The following is an 18,968-nucleotide window of genomic DNA, read 5'->3' as shown; positions in this document are numbered from 1 at the left end:
AGGCCAGCCTGGTCTCCAAAGCGAGTTCCAGGAAAGGCGCAAAGCTACACAGAGAAACCCTGTCTCGAAAAACCAAAAAAAAAAAAAAAAAAAAAAAAAAGAATGTCATATATTATTTTATTTTATTGAGATGATATCATTTTTCCCTTCTCCTATTTTTTTCTTCAAATCCCTCCCAAACATCCCTTGCTCTCTGTTCACATCATTTCATCTGTTTTTTTTTTTGATATTATTTCCAATAAGTACAATATTTATTAAACATATCTTCAGTTTTGTTACATAGTGTGCAACAAGTTACAATATTCTGCAGCCACAAATTATATGCAGAGTATGAAGAAACTATTAATCAGATAGTGTAATCTTTCTGTTTATGACTCTACAAGGAAGAACTAGCAAATCAGATCTTACATATAACATTTCACTAAACTTTATGCATGGAAATTGACAGACACTGGTTGTGCTGTTTGAAACTAACTGGCTGAACTTCATCTTCAGAAGACTAAACCCAACATCCAAACATGCCAATATAAACATCAAAACAAAATATATTCTAACCAACCACGGGAAACAATCTGGTATCAGGAAAGCAACAAGGATTACAAACATTATTTTATAAACCAGCACCCAAAGGTTTAAAACAGTTCTGAAAATGAAGTTAGCTGTCTTGAATCAAGGGAATAAAAAAAAAAAAGTCAGTATTGACCATTGACAATCTCTGACCTTGTGGAAACGGTAAGAATCAGTTGCAGTGTAGCTACATACAGTACAATTCAGGCAAATTGTTTTTTCACTTGGGTTCAGATTGCGAATTCATTGCTGTGAGAGAGGGACGGAGGCGAATTTTAGCAGCAGCCTCCACCTGACTGCTTGACTGGAGTGCTCTGGATTTTAACATTGGACTTCTCTGCACCACCAGCTCTTGTTCCAGGGCCCATTCGCTTTTTAATCTCAGCTGCCATCGTCAAGAAAGACTGTTCTTCATTCGTTGCATTCTTAGTACTGGTTTCCAAAAATGGGATTCCAAGGGAATCTGCAAATTCCTTTGTTGTTGTGTAGTCTACTACTTTCTTTGTGGTCAGGTCACATTTGTTCCCTACCAACAACTTGTTGACATTTTCACTGGCGTAGCAATCTATCTCCTGCACCACTGTTTAATATTATTGAAGGACTCCTGATCTGTCACATCATAAGCAACTATGATGCCATGGACTCCTCTGTAGTGACTGGAGGTGACTGTTCGAAAATTTTCCTGGCCTGCTGTGTCCCATATCTGAAGCTTGATTGTTTTCCCGTCTAACTCTATAGTTTGGATCTTGAAATCCACACGAATTGTGCTGATGTAGCTTTCCGTGTACGTGTCATCTGCAAACCTAAGGAGGAGGCAAGACTTTCTAACCCCAGAATCGCTAATCAGAAGTAACTTGAATAAATAATCATATTCAAGATTCATGTCACTGCAGCTGCCGCCGCCCTTGCTGATACAGCCGCTGCCCCGACTCTCCGCACCACGGGTAATGGAAGGGAAGGAATGAGCTAAGGGGTTCAAGTAGAGCAAACGTGGACCCCACACCGACCCTTAGAACACAATCAGCAGCCACCGCCACTCAATGATCGCTTCCACCCAAAACGGCCTCCAGAGAACCAGGGATTTCATCTATTTTCTTTGGTGATCTCAGCCCAGTGAAATATTCCACTATATTTATTATACATTGAAAACAATAACGATCTCAGCCAAAATGCATTGGTATATGAAGTTCAGTACACTTAATGCATTGCCATTTCAGACTTTAAAATTAATATAATAAAAAACAAAAGGAGGGTTGTGGTGATATTTTACTTGTGCTGAAATGTGGTGATATCTTACTTGTATGTTAATAAAGTTTGCCTAGAGATCAGAGGACACAGAGAGCCAGCCATAAACAAAAGTCAAGTGATGGTAGCCCACATCCTTAATCTGATCACATGGCAGGCAGAGTCTCTGTGTGTTCAAGGACACAGCCAAGCGTGGTGACACACGCCTTTAATCCCAGTACCAACCCAGAGACCTGGAGGTCTGTATAGACAGGCAGTGATGAGGAAGTGAGGTAGCTGGGCTAAGAGCCAATGAGAAGGCAGAACAGCAAGGCAATAAAGGCGCAGGTTAGACAGGAAGAAGCAGGTTCTCTGGGGAAGCTATAGCATGGTGAGCTAAGGTTAGATAGTGTCTATTCTTATTTCTCTGATCTCTATGGCTTTCACCCTTGTATTTGGCTCTGTGTTTCTTATTTAATATGACTGTTTAGAAATTCGTCTACAGAGGGTCAATAGGGTTAAAATTTAAGTAGCAAACTATTTTTTTATATGATCAAAGTACACTGTGGACTGAATGACACAAGGATCAAATAAACTGTATTTATTATTCACTAGCATAAAATTACTGTTGGCAGTTTTAAAGGTAACCTGTCCTCAGAATACTGAAGTTACTTTCTCAGAAGTTTTTCTAAGATTTCAATGCCAATGATGCTGTTTTTCTAATTTCTATTAATATGTAATCACTAAATTGAAATCAAATATTTTTGGAGACACAATTTGATGGCTTGATATACATATACATTGTGAAATAATTACTATCATAAGCCAATCAACTTACCCTTTGCATCACAGGGCACCCTTCTCCATAGTCTGTGCTAAAATTTTTCAGAGGTGCTTTCACAGGAGATCACAGGGAGGTCATATATCATAATCTATTAGTCATTATTAATATCTACAATAAGGTTTTGTATTTTATGTGTTGAAAGTTTATTCATTTCTTTAATTTTTTTGTCAATGTTTATATAGCACAATTACATTGTTCTCTTAATTTTTGGATTTTAATTTTTTTGTACTTGCATAGGGTTTACATACTCAAAGACCAAAACAATGTTCCTTTGTGTTTTATAAATATACTTTTATACATTTTTCTTTTATTGATAATAGATCTTTTTTTGTTCAGAGATATTCTGATTACAGTTTCCCTTCCCATGCATATCCCTAACCTTTCTATCTTTTTCCCTTTCCAGAAAACAAATAGGCATCTAAGGAATAATAGTAAAATGAAGTAAGATAAAAGAAAATCAAACAAATCAGAATAGGATGGACTAGAAGAAAGCAGACAGAAGAGCGAAGCACCCACAATAGGAGAAGAAAAACTATGGGCCCAGAGACACAGACGCTCAGCTCTTCTCCATCTCTCACTTTAACTTTAGTTCTTAATTTTCACAGAATTTAATATGAAAGTGTATTTACATCATTTCCACACCCCTCTGTACTCCAATTCCTGCCACATCACTGTCAACTGCCTTTCAAATTCATGACCTCTCTTTTATAAATCATTACACACACACACACACACACACACACACACACACACACACACACACACACACACACACATGCACTACTTACTGAGTCCCTTTGGTGTTGTTCATATAAAATATGTTTAGGGCTGACAAGTACAGCTTGTAACACTATTTAGGAATCATCCCTGAGGAAACTGACTCGTTCCCTCTCAGCAGACATTGATTGCCTACATCTCTTTGTTGAGCTTCTTCAATCAGTAAGATTGATATATTCCTCTCCATGACTACCCAGTTTAACTTTAATGTAAGACTTCTGAATCCCCTCCAAGTTCCAGGCAGCGACAGGTGGATCTATGTGCTGCATCCTGCCTCTGTTTTTCCACCATCTTTCAGCTATTGCTGCCTTAGCAATTTAATGTGCCCTTCTAGTCATTTTTTGTAGCAGGGCCTATTCTCTGTTATCACGATTGATCGTGTTCAGGGTAAATGCTGTGTTTAGTTTCTCTTTGTCATACTACTAATTCTGGGTCACAAAGAAAATTTAACTGTGAGTCTCTTCAGGATTTTATGAACATTTTTACTGCCACAATCCTGTGTGGCCAACATGGAATCTCAGTAATGTGTAGATTGTCCACAACTTCATGCAGCCCTCACTTATGCCGATTTTCTTTTGGCTTTATAGTAATTCTATTGTTTGTCTCAAGTTTTAACAATCATGCTACAAAGCTGAGATATTAAAACATTTAACCAATACCCACATGTAGAGAAGCTTTAGTTCCCAAACGATGTTTGTTGATGTTAAACTAAAAGATAGTATGCTTGAGTAATACAAGTCACACAATGTTTTTGCATTTGAAATAACACTTGGAAAAAAATTTCAGTTCCAACTTTCTCCTTAGAGGACTTCAACACAGATTGCTACTTTCAGAGCCGCCAGACAGCGGAAGAAGGAGAAACTGTGCTACAGGCATTGCTACAAATGCCTTGACTAAGACCGACATATTTTTAAAATTAATTTTCAAATGTGAGTGTGCCATGTGTTTGATATGTGGGTGCATTCTTATGTGTATGAGGTGAAAGCACAATACAGTAACATAAATGTGGTGGCCAGAAGGTAATGCGAAATTCATTTTTAAGGTACATAAATACTTGTCTATTATACTTTGAAGCTACTGAAAATAGTTTACATGTTGTTTTATGCAGTTATATATATATATAATGCAATAATTTTGAAATATAATTGACATATACTAGCATATATATGTATATTTCTAATAAAATTCCTGTTAAATAAATGTTATATATTAGAAATAAATCCATTTCTATCATGATCATTTAAGTACATCAACAAAAGTTTTCACTTTCACAGATGTCAGAGATCAGCACTGCCGAAGTGATCCCTCTTCTAAGATTTAATCTTAGAGTGCATGCAAATAAGAATGGCAAGGATGTGTGAAGTGTGAAGATTTCTCACTGAGGATGATTTGAATGCTTTGCTAAACTGAAATCAATTAGGATAATACTTGACATCTTTTATAAGTTTCAAAATAATAATAAATCTTAAAGTTATTCTAAGACTTTCTTAACGTTTCTAGAGAAATAGCGTATGTTATAATTTAAAACATGTCTCTTAAGCAAAGCAGATTTCCATTAGTTTTATAATATATTTCTATTACTTTCTGTGTTTTATGGAGCTAGAGACTACTTGGTAGGCAATGATGAAAAGTTCATTCAGTTTTTTTTTTTTTTTTTTTTACATTCTGACACAAATCATAGACTGAAGTGCTTCTACAGGGGAGGGGACATTTCAAAGGAACAATGAGGCATGTCTCAATCCTCCTAAGATAAGCTTCTATTTGCAGTAGATAGTGATTAACACAGAAACACACAGCTTTTCAAGGTGCAGAGAACAAATGACAGGGATGCTCAGTCTTAGATACCACATGTATATCATATTCCCTCATTACAGGACTCAGGTATCAATGTAGAAGAGGTAGCAGAAGAGCCCAAGGAAATGGATGACTACAAGGAAACAGAGTCTTATGGGCACCGTAAGGCTGTTGAATATATATACTCACAGTGGTTGTCAAAGCAAACGTAAGATCTGTGGAATCCTAAGCCAGAACAAATACGAGAATAGAGAGGGGAGCTGAGTACAAGTTTCACCCATAGCCAAGGAGCTGTTGACAATTAGTAGCTGCTGGAAGACAGTCCATTTTTCAAAATGTATAATTCCAGTGAATTAACCACGTTCTCACAAAGGCCACAAATACAATAATATTTGAGCAGTACAAATTGGTCTTGATTGGTTTAAATAACACAAACTAAAGAATGCAGATTAGGTGGGTAAGGATTGTAGAATGGATCTTGAAGGAGTTAGAGGAAGGGGATTGAATATGATCAAAATACACTGGATAATATTCTCAGAGAGCTAAACCAATAAAATTAAGTAGGAAGGAAGGAAGGAAAAAAGGAAGGAAGGAAGGAAGGAAGGAAGGAAGGAAGGAAGGAAGGAAGGAAGGAAGGAAGGAAAAGCAAGACTCTTTAATTACACATTTTTGTGAGAATTTCTTGTTTGTATCTTTGCTGATAGGCACTCTAACTGAAATGAGGTAGACAGAATGTCAGTGTAACTGTGTTGTTTGTGCATTACTCTGAGGTCTAAGGACATTGAGTTTTTTTCTATGTGTATTTGCCAACTGCACTTATGTTAAATGATTTTCTGAAAGTGACTCCAGGAAGTGAGGAAACAATAGCAAAAACTGACAAATTGGATAGCATAAAATTAAAAAGGAACAAAACACACTGAAGAAGGCTATAGAAGAGGGAAAAGTCATTGTCAGCTCTACATCTGACAGAAGGCCGATATTTACAGTAGATGAAGAATCCAAAATCTCAAATACCAAAGCCTCAAATAATGCAATCAATAAATAGACAAATGAAGGCAGTGGACAGCTTTATAAAGAACTTAATCACCTCTTATTTGCAGCAAGCTGTTTCATTTAAAACATCCTGAGGAACCAACCAAAAAACTGTTAAATCAGATAAAACTTTAAAATCACTCAATGTTTGTTTGAGATGTCTTTATATTTGAAACAACAAAACTTCATTTACTTCTTTTGTTGACCAATATTCATTATATGGCTATAGCATATTTTGCCTAGTTATCACTCAAAAGTCATTTGAGTTATTTTCTGTTTTGCTAATTATGAAAATTTCTAGATTAATTCATGTAAATTTATTATGTGAACATAAATTCTACTTCTTAGCTATAAATATTTAGTAGGGGAGTGATATATTTAGTTCAATAATTATATATTATTTATCTTTAGAAGAGGATGGATGCAAGACATCCTTAATTTAAAAATATTTCTAAGACATACAGTATGATTTTAAAATTATAGTCATTTTGATAATGTTTTATGATGATGGTAATTATTTATTTATTTATGTAGTATTAATTTCAAAACAGGTCTCCTGTAAAGCAGGGTGGACTTGAATTAGCTGTGTAGCAGAGAACAACTGAACTTTTGATCTCCCTGCCTCTACCTGACCAGTACATGATTACTAGTTTATGCTGTCACCCTCTGTCTCTGGTTGGGTTTAAATATCAGCTATAGAATCTAGACTACTGGAGGGTAAGATAATTTTCTGATAAAATCCGATTTAATCGATCCCATAATTTCTATCTTGTACATTATCTCTAATTGAGAGCCAACTGTTCTATCATCTGCATTCATTATTCTAAATCTTTAACTTTGCCTCTCTATTTTGGAAAAGTTTATTTAAAGTCTTTGCACATAATATTGAATGCAGTTGCTTCCTTGATAATTATGCCTTTATTTCATAAAATAGATTTTATTCTCATTTTTCATTTTCAGAATTTATAATTGATTTCACTTTCTGCAACTCCCCCTTTGCTATGGTTATACCCTTTTTAGTATTTCACAGTCTTCAATACCAAATTCATTGCATGTTAAAATGTGTTCTATAATAAAGATAAACATCTAAATGTCCAAATGCTTTATTATGCATTTTCAAAAACAAGGTTTATGCTCTTCCACTCATTTTATACATTTTTTTTCTGAGATGAGTGATTTCATCTCCTTTTATCCACTCTTGAAAAAAAAGGATCATTGCAAACCTAGTATTTGCTGGAAAGATATAGATTTTTTTTATATAAAACACTGTAACTATCCAATTGGTTTCTATTAGTATCAGCTTCTTCAACACCATAGATGAAGGGTCTGGCTGATGTAAATTTTGAAAGCTGCTCGATTATCCAGTCATCAAAGCAAGCTAGCTAACATCCAGGGCCATGAGATTCATTTTGTAGTCTCTTAATTCATTTTATCTCTTTGGTAAGAAGCAATGCTAGAAGCCATATCCTCAGTCAACCAATTCTATTTCTCCCCAATTACCATTACAAGTACTGTCTCTGCCTCCATCCTTTTAATAGTCCATCCTTTGAAGAAGCCATGGCTCATCAAGAAACAGTCTTTAATGGTTTGGCTTTGCTTCTGGTAGGGATTTGAAAAGTCACATCCTCATAACGGCCACAGAAATAACTAAGTGACTTTTGTGCAAAGAACATCACGGAAGATTCGTTAACCCTGTGGATTTGCATTTGAAGTTATTATACTTTTCATCCTACACAGCATTTTCAAAAGACAAAATAAGAAGTATGCTCTATTCTTAGATTGGGCCATTCTGAACTTCAGCCAACTGACTTTCTAGCAGTGATATTAATCTTAACATTTGTATGCTGTGGCACTGATTGTTTTAATAGCAGTAAATGAAAGCTGTGAGGAATGGAGGAAGCCTTGAATGAATGTGCAAGGAGTGGATAAAGTCCTGTGTGAATATTCATTTTTCCACAAGTATGGACATGAGGAAAGCTCTGTCAAGAACCCCAGTGCCTCAGACCCATGGGAATGGCAAAGCAAAGCCCGGATCAGGCTCAGGAACATTTTAAAGCTTTCTCATCATCCTTGTTCAGACGTTGAAAGTGTGTTGATCAAATGAGGGCTATAGCTTCCTCTCCCTGTGTGTTTACATCATGAGAACGCTGCGCTACACAGAGCCCCTATGGAGATCACTTAAACCAGTCTACTTATTCTACTGCATATACTAAATTGGCCCCCTCAATTCATCTGTATGAAATAAATGCAGTGAGTTTCTGGACTCTTGTGGGTGCCTCTCCATCACAGAATACACACACATCCCTGCTTCTCTGCATATGTGTCTGTCTTTTGTTTCTTTTTTCTTCATTACCCCAGATAGTTCAGTCCCTAGGCCATGCAGGTTGAAGTGGAATGCCATGCTTCATTCAGCAATATTAGTAAAAATATCATTCCTCAGTATGAAACTTTGAGATATTTCAAAAAGCTGAAAACAAATCTATCATGTTTTCAAACTATAACACCATTAATATAGACATGAGAGATTTTAAGTAAAAATATCACTGCCAATTTTGCACATTATATTTATAGTTTATTAACATTATTATATGTCTGATGAGAGTAGAGACATGAATGGAGTGCATAAAAATGATAACTATAAAAGAGAAGGAGAGGGCAAACAATAATCAGCTCTTAATTTTGCCAATTCAGTATATTAGAAAGAATAATGCAGTTTTGCAAAATATATTAAAAGTAAGATAGAATAAGATGTTTTTATGTTTTGATATAAAATTGTTGAAATACATTTTATGAAAGCTCAGATATTTTAAAATTTAACTGTAATATGAATATCAAACTCTATGATATTGCTTACCCTATATTCTGTGTTTTTGAGAACTATAGATCTTAGTTAAAATGTAAACAAATACAAAGAAAAATGGCAACAATCCTAAAGATTGCATAATGGCATATTCTGTAATTGTTACACAATTGCAAAAATGTATAACATTTGTGAAAGGGAAAATATGAAGAAAAATGTGAGAAATAGATAGGAAAAGTATTCAAAAACTGGCTACAGTGTTTCTCCAATATGTTATTAAGCTACAGATCCTGAAATTTCAGAGAATGGTGAACAGAATAAATTCCCAACACAAACCTAACTCTATAATTTTTAAATTCCAGAAAGTGAAAGATAGGGAAAATAACTGGAAGCAACATAAGAGAACAAAAGGTCCCCATAGGAATAAACCCAAGAATTGTTTCTGAATTCTTGTTGGAAAGTGTGTAAGCAAGAACATAGTGATGTGAAATGCTGTAAGTGTTGCAGAAACAAACACATAGCCTTTTGTATCCTGTGAATTATGTTTCGAAGCAAGAGATAAAGAAATACTTTCTCAAACTAAATCAAAGATAAATGTCAGTAGATGTGTTTTACAAGAAAGATTAAAGCACACTCTTCAAAAAGAAAGCCTCTGTGTGTCAGAACTGATAATATATAGGACAATAAAATTGTAAAATTTAAAATTAAGTTCAAAACAGAACTTTGAAGAAATTATGAATAACCCTATAACTATTTATTAAAAATAGTAGTAAAATTGTGTTAAAATGAGTTTGAGTATACATAATGATTATATAATAATATATGTATATATTATAATATAATATATACCTAAATATATATATATATATAATAGTATATATTATTTACAAGTTAGATATGTAGAGAGATATTGTTATACACTGATGATTGATATATGCAGATAGATAAATATATATAATAGATGATAAATAGATTGATTAAAAGATAGAGAGATAGAAAGATAGATGATAGAATGCATATATCTGCATCAATCATGAACCAATTTACCATGTTTTGTTAATCAATGACTACCCTAATACACAAGTATTTTAGTGGAAATGAACAATTCCTATGGCTTAAGCATATTGCTGTTTTCATAATTGCCTGTTTCAGGAGTGATAACTTTATTTTACTCTGGGTTCCTCATGGTTTCATGAAGCTACTATAACAAATGTATTATGTACTTAGGTTTATAAAAGAACATCATACAGAGTTTTCTACATTATATAATATTTGGTAACAGAATACATGACTGTAACACTGTTTTATTTTGTTGTATGTATTAATCATTATTCTGAAGACAGCACTATTTAAAGAAGAATGCAATCTCTATGAAAGCTTTGGGATTTATTTCAGAAGACATTGTTGTCATAAGTTCCAGTTTCCTGAGCAATAGTCCACTGAACACTTAGCATTTGTACAAAACATAGTGTTGGAAGACAATAATATTAAAGATCTTTATCTTTCTTACTTTAAATTATAAAGTACAAGTAAGAAAACATAAACTTTTGAAATAGGTGATATCAAATAATCCATGAATATTGTATGCTGTACCATTGATATTCACAAGTCAAAGTCGACTGTAATGGTCAGTTAATGAAACTCCCAGTAATGTACTTATAAGGTTTTTTTTTTTTTTGTCACAAATTAAGTGATGCGTAAGTGTATAATACATACGCATTTCTTTGATATGTTTCTATATTCTTATGGATTGTGTATAAAGTTAATGCATATTTAACTGGAATTACTTAAACACTATAAAAGTCCCATAATATTTCTGAAGCAAGATGTAGTTTCATTTGAAGACAGACTTCAACTCATTGGAAACATATGCTGTAAAACTCCTAGTGTAATTATTAAATATGTAAAAATATTGCTATATTTTGTTGCTAAAAAGGAAAAGAAAGTAAGATGTAAACATACTCCATTAAAAACACATAAGAGAGAAAACATGCGAAAGGTCAAAATATAAACAACAAAGAAGAAACAATAGAAAAGTACTGAAGACATTGTGGACACTAAGCCAGTTACACCAATGAGTGCTTATGCCACTGACAGGGGAAGAGAGCAAGTGAAGAGACTGACAATACACTTGACAACAAAGCCTAGCTACAAGAATATAATGAATTCCATTTCAATAAGATCACTCATAGGTTAAAATTAATGGGTACAGGTATAGTTACTTGTTCATGAAGAAAAACAACAGGTGTGGAAAAGTGGAAGTAGATACATTAATTTCAGACAGAATATACTTCAAATCAAGGAATGTTTTCCTAAACAATGGTGGCCTGTAAATATGAATAAAGGTGTCAGTATTCCACACAAACACATTGATCAGCATTAGATAAATACAGTATTGAAATATATGAGGCAAAAAATGGAGAAACAAATAAGGAAATCCTACACAAATCTGGAATTGTATTTGGAGACTTCCACATTTGTCAATGATTTTTTCAGCCCCAAATGAGAAGAAAGTCAGTACGACTATATATAATTCAACTCAACAGCATGAGGACTGAACTAGATTTATTTGACTATGTAGATTTGGTCAATATACATTCAGTTCAAGCTTACATGCAATTATTATGACCATAAACCACATATTGAACTATAAACTATAATTTAACAGATGAAAGATTATATAAATTAAGGTAAAAATAGGGGTCAATAGAAAAGTATTTGTTTCATGTTTGTTTATAAAGCCCCGTGGTCAAACCCCAATATCTGCCCAGCACCCCTAAAATAATTGGTAAATTAACAATCAAAATTAAAATTATATTAATCAGGCAATCTGCTCTGATATCACAATGGAATTAAATTTGAAATCAACAACAGAAAGATAATTGGAAAAATCACACAACTCAAGGATATTAAGCAATATGGTTGTAAATAGCACATGAGTTATAAAAGAAATCTGAAATGCAAAATTTAAACATAGGAAGTGAAGATGAAAGCTCACAGTTGACAAAAATCTGGGAAGTATAAAAAGCAGTGTTCTGAAGAAATTAAAACATTGAATTTTTCATATAAAGTCTATCCAATATAGTGTAAGCTTTCACCTGGGAAACCATGATATGATGAAAATAAAAATCAATAGCTTCGAATATTTTAAACATATCACTGACTGACAGTGGTTTTTTTCCTCATTGTTTTGAATAGTTCAGAATCACTCCATTTGCTTTACTGTATTCTCTCACCATTTCGTATGACATATAATTTCCTCTAATTTCAGTCTTACATTTTAACTCTCTCCAACCCTTCCTTTTATTGCTTATTAATATATTTACCTTTAATAATTTTTGAATATTTACTTTCAACAATAAATATTCTATGTTCTTTCTATTCTACCTTTGCTGGAGATGTGTCAGTACTTTAAACATATTTATATATTTGGATTATTTTAATTTGTTTTAACTTATTTAATTTAAAAGTCAGAAAGTTTTTCAAGAAACAAAATATAAGCATTGGTGAGAGTGTGTTGGAAAAGAAATCCTTGTGAAATTTTAGACATAGCAGGTGGCTTTTGTGAAATTCGGTAAGATTTCTCAAAGTTAAATTAGCTGCCATATTATACATCTATTCCATTCTGGGCTATATAACATTAAAATCAGCTTACCATCCAGCCATATGCATGTCTCCACTCTTCAGCTGTTCACAAACGCCATGGACTAGAATAAGTCTAGGCATCCACAATTGGATGAATGGAGGAAGGAAATGTGGCACACATGCACAATGGAACTTTGTTCATTCACAGAGAAGAACAAACAAAATCACGTCATTTGTAGAAATGTGGATGAACTAGGTACTAAGTGAAGTAACCCAGACTAACAAAGACAAGTACTGTAAGCTTTCACTTGTGTTTCATGTTGGGGAGAAGTGGAAGCTGAAATTGTACTGCTAAGGATATAAAAACATAAAGGGAACTGGAAGAAGAGGATGAGTGGATAATGCAGGGGCTCGTGCACGTTAGCAAACATCACACTAAAATATTGCTTTATATAATTAACAGATACCAATGCAAAAAAAGCAAAACCAAGTATAAATCCTAATTTCTGACAGCAAATGTAAAAAAGTTTTCACAATACCATTCTTGGAAACAGTGATTATGCTATAATTGAATGTATTCCCTCAGTAACTCATGTTGTACCTTACACCCTAATGAAATGGCATGAAATGAAGCCATAAGAGAGATGAGGAAACAAGACTCTCTCACTGTGGACAGGATTACACCTTATTACTGGTCTTGAGGGGGCAAGTTTTTCTCTTCTCCCACTCTGCCTTCTGGAATACTTAGCAAGAAAGTATTCTTGAGACAGGAGAGTGGCTTATTATAGACATTGAATCAATAAATTCCTGATCTTGTATTCACCAGCCTTTTAAACCCAGGGAGTATTCTAATTTATATTTTTGTTTAAGAACCTAGTATGCAATATTTTATTAAAACAGAATTAATAGTTAATTTTACAAAACATAATAGTTAAAACAGAAAAACTTGTTAATTTTATATAACTGAAAAACATTGAACTTGTTTTCATTAAAATGTGGTATACTTATCATTAACGTAATTGACAAAACTCCACTTAACAATACCGTCCCTCAAATACTTAGTTTCCAATATACCATAAAATAGAAAAGATTGGTTTTCTCAATATGGCAAGCTCCTAATCAGTTTCAAGATTGTCACATTTTTAATTTGTCTTGAGTCTAGGACACATATGTCCAGTTTCTGTTAGAAATCAGACTATAAACCCTGTCGATTGTCCCATGTCTTTGTAAGTACTGCTCTACATATCTTGGCTACAAACATGGGTTTCAATTTGGATTGAATATGTTGCCCCTTCCTCATCCATGTCTAAATCACCCAGTTCTCCCATCCCCACCCTGTTTATCCTCACCATTTTCTATTCAGACAGTCATAGAAACAGCAAAGTTCTCTAGAGCTGTCTTGGCCTGATGGCACCAACTTAATTCAAAGTTGTACTTGTTTACACGCCAAACAAATAGTCAAGATAAATTGTTTCAGAAAGCTTTCAGAAAGAACTAATATTTTACATTCCCTTGCTATAAGTCTGAAATGTGGCTTCAAAATTTGCTACCGCATTCCCAATATTATAATTAAGAAACTGGGAAGTTTGCCTGGCAGTGGTGGTACATGACTTTAATCCAAGCACTCTGGAGGCAAAGGCAGGTAGATTTCTGAACTTGATGCCAGCCTGGTCTATAGAGTGAGTTTGAAAATAACCAAGGCTCCATAGAGAAATCTTGTCTCAAAAAACTCTAAAACAAACAAACAAAACAACAACAAAACCAAAAAGAAACTGAGAAATTTAATATTAATTTATTAATACATTTTATGATGTGTTAGTTGTTTTGAATGTAAGATTACTGTGTGTGCATGTATATGTATATATTCACTTATAAGGTCAAATATGATGGTATTATGGCATAAAAATATTTGGTGACTTCTTGAGACTTTAAGTACACTTGTTTAGTTTTGATTGGGAAAAACAAAAACTGGTCTTCCCCAAATAGGCTAAATAGGCATAGTATTTCAAAGTTCCATGGAACTTCAATGGAGAGAAATTGCATAAGTTCATAGAAAGTTTGTGTCAAGTATAGATCTTGTGGGGTGGAGGGGGCACATTTAGGCCACAGTGAAAATGGGGAGGCCAGAGATCAACCTTGGTTACTGTCCCACAGCCTTCTAGGGATTCTACTGTCTCTATCTCCCAGGTCACCATAGGCACTCTGAGATGAAAGATGAGCAGTGGTGCACTGTCTTTGGTTGTGTTCTTGGGATCACTTGTTCAAACACTTGCTGTGCAAGTATTCTGTCCACTGAGGTCTCCCCTTATCATCTGTCAGGTTTGTTTTTTTTTTTTTCATTTTGTGGACTGTGAAAGATGAGCAGGTTTTCTCAGAAACAAATGTGGGACATGAATTTGACAAAACATACTGTAGACTGGAAAAATGGGGCTAAGGGGAAGTTTAAATAATTTGAAACTTTGGGCTTATTTTTACATATAAATTTAATCATGATTTGTATCAGATTTAATCTGCTATCTGAGCAGCTGAGTGTGCCGCTTACATCTGGTTTACACAGTTAAGTAGTCATTACCACAAACTCAATTTGCTAAGAAATTATGCACATCTCAGATGGGGAAATGTTTAGTTTGTTACTGATAAGTTTAAAGAAATATGTACGAGCTTTCGTAAACAGCCTTAGTGTTATTTAACTCTCCGTACTTTCTCTGTCATTGTGGTCCTTGCTCCCTTTACCCCAATTAGAAGACTCCTTCCTTTTTTGTCTGTTTTTCCATTCATAGTGCCTGTGTCTTACTATCCCCTTCACTAGAGCACTCTCTTTTTTTCTACCTTCCATGTTCCTCTTTTTTTTCTTTTGTATCATGAATTCTCTAGGTTTTATACTCACATCTAAAGACTCTCATTTAGGGTTCACGAATAAGAAGGAACTTGTGGCTTTGGATCTTCTTGCCCTAGGTTACCTCACCTGTGTAACAGTTCCTAGTTCCCTCCATTTACCTGAAAGCATCAAGACTTCCTTCTCTGCAGTAGCAGAATAGAATTCCCCTGTGCACATATACTGCATTTTCATCATATATTATTTCCACACACTAAATATTGGGACTAGATCAACAAGGAGCCTGGTTGGACAAGTATCTATGGAGTAGGATGTGGAGTTGTTTAGGACAGCTGGGTCATATGGTTGACCTGCTATAGCTTTATAAAACAGAACTGTATTGATTAATGTCTATGTATATGAGTATTTTGCATGTACATAAATATGCGTACCACATTCATGTCAGTACCCCAGGAGTCTAGAAGAGGATATCCAATCTGATCCTGTGGAACTGGATTTATAATGGTTGTTAGGAGTCATATTGTTTCTAGGAAACAAACTCTGATTCTCTTTGAGAACAGTGAGTGTTCTTAGTCTTTGTGACACCTCTCCAGGACCTACTTTTATTTTTGGGAGTGTTTTTCACACAAATTTCTATGCTGACTGCTTCAGTTTTCAATTCTCCTAACTGGAAATAAGATTTTCCCCTTCCCCATATCCTCACCAACTTTGATTTCAGCTGCAGTCACTCTGATTGGGATACATGCAATTTCAAAGTAGTTGTAATTTGAATTTCCGTAATTGTTAAGATTGTTGAATACTTTTTAAAGACTTTGTTATCATTTTTAATTTTTATTTTGAAAACTGTATGCTCAGATCCATAGTCTATTTTTTTGAGTCATGTGTTTTCTTAATTCTTTGGTTCATTTTTTTTTTTTAGTTATCTGTGTATTCTGGATATTATCCTCTACTACATGTGTAGCTATGGGATTCCTTTTCACTCAGTTAATCGGCACTTAACCATCTAACTTTCATAATTATTATAACTTGTTTTATAGAAGAGTAAATGGTCTATATTGGAGGATTTTTTTTACATCAAAATAATGATTGTATGGTGTATAGCTGTAATGTTCTATTTATTCTTATTAGTTCAAATTGGTTGAGGTGATTTCTGAATCAATATATAAATCTACTGCTGCTTAATTTTGCCTGTATTTTTCCATTAAACTTGAAGGGAGAAAAAGTAGAGTGCTGCTTTCCCAAGAGGTATGCACTATGTAACAGAAATCCTGGCACCAGGGGTGGGAAACTTTCCTTTGACGTTTTGGCCAGAGGAATAAAAGAATCTTCCTACAGAATATGGGATATTGACATTGACTTTGTTTGCCTTCCAGAATTTGAAACTAAGACCCTATTGTGAAAGTTACCACAGCATTTGGAAATAAGACTCGGAGGAATCAAAATAGAACTAACACGGAAGTCTATTATGTAAAGTTAGATCTCATAGCTATACAACATGCCAGGAGAGAGAAGAAATTGGTAGTTACTGCAAGGTGTAAATCCTATGAAACACAGAATGGCTGGGCCAGAAAATTAAAATATTCACAATGGTGCAGGTAAAATTTTTATGCATAGATAAACAGCTGTTGTCTGTTTAGACATAATTCGAATTTCATAGGATGGAATTTCGTGAACGGTACAATAAACCTAGCCATGTATCCCTGGCTGGTGAGGTCATGAACAATATAAAGGAACTTACTACAACTATATTTCTAAACCAATGTAATTTGCAACTGCATTCTAAATACTTGTTCTTGTGCTGAGAGGTTAAGTCTATCTTTCATCTTTCATCAAAGAAGCGTCTTTTTGTAGAAGACAAGGACCATTTATGAAAATCACAACTAGTCAAAATTCTTCAGAGAACAACGGAACATAGATGTGCAGCAAGCATTTTCTTTTGGGGCTGCCACCCAACTCCCAAATGAAGACACAAAGACTTATTAGTTTTGAATGCTTGGCCTTATCTTATGCTTGTCCCATCAGCTCTTACAACTTAAGCTGTTTCTCTTCGTTTACATTTTGCCTCAGGGCTTTTTACTTTTCTTTCCTTAAGTATATCTTACTTTCACTGCTTCTCATGTCTGGCTGGCTGGTAGTTGCCTGGCTTCTGGCTTCAGGTGTGTCCCTCTCTTTCTCCCTTATTCTCTTCTTCTTCTCTCTTGAGCCTAGATGTCTCTTCCTAATTATTCTCTTTGCCTTCTAGCTCTGCCTATCCCTCCCCTGCTGACCACTCAGCATTTTATTAGACCATTCAGGTGCCTTAGGCAGGCAAGGTGATACAAATGCATCACATCTTTACATAATTAAATAAATGCAACAGAAACAAATATAACACACCTTCACATAATTAAAATAATATTCCATAGTATGAACATATGTAACACATCTTTCCCTGGTTAAAATAATATTACACAACATAGGTGTCCATCTTCAACTGGAACATCTACAACATAGTCCCTTTACTTAATGTTAATGAATCTTATGGAAGAAGGGTTTTAAAGAGTGTATGAGCCAAAGTACCAGATTGTCTGATGGAAGATACTGTCTTCTGTATATGACTAGGAAGCAGGACGCTACACATATGAAACACAACAATATGGTAGCCTATACAAACCTGCACAGTGGCAGCAACAATTGCCATGCAAATGTAGGTAGGGATATTTTCACAAGGCCTCAACCCTAGATAAAGTGCTAAGGCAATTAGTGGCTTCTGAGAGAAGGTCTGGAACCAGGCCCTTTTTAGGCTACACAATATCATATGTCCAACACTATACATATGAATAAAGCAAAATAGACTCAAAAATGTTATTCATGTGTGGCTGGGAAAGCGTGTGTGTAAAAGAATAATAAATGACTAAGTAGTTAATAATTTGAGATGGAAGGAAAGGTCACATAAGAGATTTGAAAGAAAAGATGGCAGGGTGGAAATGTTAAAAAAAATTCAAAAAATGAAAAATAAGCAGGACATATAGTGGGGGGGTAAGGATTCTAGGGGTTGGATCTTGGAAGATTTGGATGTACTCAAACTGCAATGTATGAAATTCTCAATGAGCTAATAAAGACTCTTAATTTAAAAAGTTAAAAAATACTCAATGCAAGGTTTAATTACAATATTTTAAAGTATTTTTCCTGAAGGCGTTATAATACATCCAAGAATAGCAAACATAATTATTCATTCTAGTTACAACACACTTGATAATTTATATTGTACTGTTAATGTATATTCTATTATTTTATAGTTCATACATTATACAAATCATTATACTGATTTCATAAACTTCGGAATACTGCCTGCTGGTGGAAACAAAAGTCACTTTAATTCTGAGATGTGTTTTTAATCTCTTGGTTTATAGTAAATTTCAGTATTATCACTGAATATGTAGCATTGGGATATATTTAAAACTTTAATTAGTTTCTATATTTGAGACAATAAAATGCAAAAATAATGTCTTCATTAGTAATTCATTCAG

At 34.2% G+C, this 18,968-nt stretch overlaps 1 pseudogene; it reads right to left on the bottom strand.

The window, feature by feature from the left end:
• Positions 1-383: 383 nt before the first annotated feature.
• LOC128107827 (ras-related protein Rab-1A-like) lies at positions 384-1,450 on the bottom strand (annotated as a pseudogene).
• Between the last annotated feature and the right edge of the window lie 17,518 nt (positions 1,451-18,968).

Source organism: Peromyscus californicus, unplaced genomic scaffold, assembly GCF_007827085.1.
Source record: "Peromyscus californicus insignis strain IS unplaced genomic scaffold, ASM782708v3 Scaffold_12__1_contigs__length_115047231, whole genome shotgun sequence".
NCBI lineage: Eukaryota > Metazoa > Chordata > Mammalia > Rodentia > Cricetidae > Peromyscus > Peromyscus californicus.
The sequence above is the reverse complement of the archived record's forward strand: the minus strand, read 5'-3'. Positions and strand labels throughout refer to the sequence as shown.